The sequence below is a fragment of the Galeopterus variegatus genome, unplaced genomic scaffold, assembly GCF_000696425.1.
Source record: "Galeopterus variegatus unplaced genomic scaffold, G_variegatus-3.0.2 Scaffold4919, whole genome shotgun sequence".
In the NCBI taxonomy this organism is placed as follows: Eukaryota; Metazoa; Chordata; class Mammalia; order Dermoptera; family Cynocephalidae; genus Galeopterus; species Galeopterus variegatus.
The window spans coordinates 52,369-55,568 of NW_007731030.1; the positions used below are offsets into that span (position 1 = coordinate 52,369).

The 3,200-nt window shown below is 41.2% G+C and overlaps 1 pseudogene; it reads right to left on the reverse strand.

Annotated features, from left to right (window-relative positions):
* Positions 1 to 2,637: 2,637 nt before the first annotated feature.
* LOC103604018 overlaps positions 2,638 to 3,200 on the reverse strand; it is a 1,409-nt pseudogene continuing 846 nt past the window's right edge.

Sequence of the window (3,200 nt, forward strand, 5' to 3'; positions counted from 1 at the left end):
TGGCCCTATCAAGTTGATGCATAACATTCACCATTCTAGTAGGACAGACCTCTGAGACCTGAAGACGAACCCGAACATCTGGAAGGTGACATGTCTGGAGGTGTGGCACAGCTTTTCTCTACTGTGACCTTAGTGGATGCCCCAGTGTCTCCCTTTCTCAGTCCTCTCATGTTCTGCCTCCTTCGTATACAGGTAATATCCTTTTAAGTACCTAGGTTCCAGTCTGAGCTCTACCACATGGTGGCCATGGAACTGCACACAAGTCCCTAAGTCTTTTTCTCTTCTGACCGAGATTTCAATTCAAAAGTCATTCTGAGATCCAAGGGATACATAAAAAGTATTCTGAGAACTATAACATACAAAAGTAACAATATGATGGTAATAAAAATAAGTAAAATCATATCATGCTAAATAAATAGAAGTTTCATTAGAAACTTAATCCATGCTTTAAATTAAGCTTTTGCAATTGGCTATCATCCCACGGTGAGTGACTCTATGAGTAAACACGTGAGTTTATCACGATCAGGAAACGACAGCTGCACACACAGCACAACACACAGACTTCCCACTGGGCTGACCTACCAACTCAGTGGAGCAAGTGAGCACTTTGTTTCATGATGCGGATATTCTTGTCGTAACTCTGAGTTATTATTCAATAGTGCAGACAGTGAAGAGAAAACTTTGCTTCATGAACTTTATTAGGTCTAAAAGAATCCATTTTTGTCTCCTGAGGAAGAGCCTGTGTTCTAGACAGATCAGTTAAATATTTACAGCAGGTGCAGCAAGGACAACAGTAAGTCAGCACACACAGGGACCACTGTTCCAACCCAGCACAACCCGGGTGAGCACAGCCCCCAAAATGCTTGGGGATAATCTAGTCCTCCAAGTTTTCAAGCCGTTTTTTCTTCCTTCAGGTCAGAAGTGGTTCTGATTCAAGATGAGCAGTCAGGGCTCCCTCCTGACCTTCCCCAGGCACCCAGCCTCCTAGTGTCCCCCAAGTCACCTTGAAGACATGTGTGGCTCCAGAACCTTAGTGTGGAGCCCCTGTTCAAGCCAATCAAGGAGGCTGAGGAAGCATGGATGGAAGGATGGGAGGACTAAAGGATGCAAGCATGAAAAGATAGACAGATGGAAAAATGGAGGGATGGGAGGATGACAGGAAAGACTGATGGAAGATAAAGGAGTGGAAGGAGGGGAGGGTGGGAGGATGGATGAATGGACAGATGAAAGGATGGGAGGATGGGAGGATGGGCGGCTGTAAGAATGGGAGGTTGGAACAATGAGAGGACAAGACAATGGGAGAAAGTTCTAGAACTTGTGTCCTCATCTATCTAAACCCAAAACCTGTGCTCTTGACCACACCCATCTACAGGTACATAGGACAGAGCGCATCGGCTACAGGGTGGTAATGATGTCTCTTCAAGGGCAGAAAGTTTGCCTCTCATCTTTGGAAGTGGTTATGCCTCTTAGTCCTGCCTTGCAAGGGGTGGTTTAGTTTTCTCCTCATGTTTGCCCTGCAGAATCTTTCTATAAATAATGTCTGCATTGAAGCTTTGGCTGGGGCTACTTCCAGTGGCTCTGCTGCTCAAGGCCCAGTGGCTTATAATTACTGCTCACTCACTGTGAGCCAGACACTGGACTTTACATGCATAAGGGTCATTTAATCCTTACACCATCCCTATTAGGCAGGTGTTAGTATCATCTCCATTTTTCTATTTTTTTTTAATTTTGCAAACTTCTTTGTATTTTGTTTTAATGGCTTATATTGTTAAAAGAGAAAATAGTTCGCATGAACACAAATTTGAACATTGGGCTGTTTATCACTTTAATATGATTCAGATATACTTTCTGTTTATTTCTAATTGCAGCAGCCGAATGTGTGATCTGTCAGTGTTCTTAACACCCCGCCCCAGCTGTCATTGAGTCAAATAGCTCAATAAACACACACAAAAACACATGCGCACACAACATACATGTGAACAGACACAAACAAGCCTTTTGTAAAGCATACGAGTCTTTTATAATGTAAATAACTGTTTCTAGTTGGAACTTTTTCTATCCAGTTTGCTTCTTTTCTGAAATTGAGATACTGATATTAATTAGACAACAGTCTCTATAAAGCAAAGTGTTTACTCATGTCAAAACTCAGGTAATTCTCAATGGTAATATTTGTCTTAATTCATTTGAAAACAATGGAGTGTGGAAGGTCAAAAGGGGAAAAATAGTTCAAATGATCAAAACAAAAGAGATATGAAAAATCATACATTTAACAGTGTAGGGGAAAAGTGTAAAGTACAGATTGTGTTGAAAATATTGAAATAGCTTTGGACCCATTGCCAAAATTTAGATTTTCTCAGTTAATTAAAATCAGGATTGTTGATTTTATTGTTGGAAGATACATTAATTCTTTGAAGTCAGAATGAGAGGCTTGACTATTTAATTTCTATATAAATGACTGTATATACAAAGTATCAAATACAAACAGTAGTGTAGCAAGAAAATAAATTGGCAGAAATACTTACCAACCAGTAGCAATAATTAAGACCACCATTTCAAAGATTTTCTATACACAAAGAATGGGAAAATATTGTTATAAGATTTTGCAACACAATTGAATTCAATCCTAATTCATTACTATTATACTTCTTTCTTCAGTGCTAGTGGACCCACATTCTCTCCTGTCAACTCATTGTGTTTATAAGGTGAGCCATCACAAGCAGGAATCGTCTTAGAACACCAACACCTACAAAAAGCTGCTTTCGTAAGACACAAATCTTCAATGTTTATTTCATTCACCACTTGAGGATTTTCCTTTTGTATTTTAGATTAGTCAACCATTCTTCTGTTGTTTTTCTTTGGGAGGAATGGACGATCTGCAAGGTAGCCAAGTAGTGCAAGTACACCACGGAAAGGCAGCAACGGAAGTCATTCTGAAACTGAGCCGGGCAAACCTGGTAATGCTCTCGGGGACTGGGGGCCGCCTAACGTGCATGGGAAGCTGCACCTGCACAATGCGGGCCACACTCTCCAGCACCACACTGACCAGTGGTGTCCACTCCTTTCCTGAGTCTCCTCCGCTCTACCATCTCCATTGTTCAGCTGAGCAAACTAAGGCTCATATGAGGCTCATATTCAAGGTTTGCACAGTTAGTGTGCAGCACATTCAGGATCAAACCCAGGACATGTTTTTCCCTAGAACT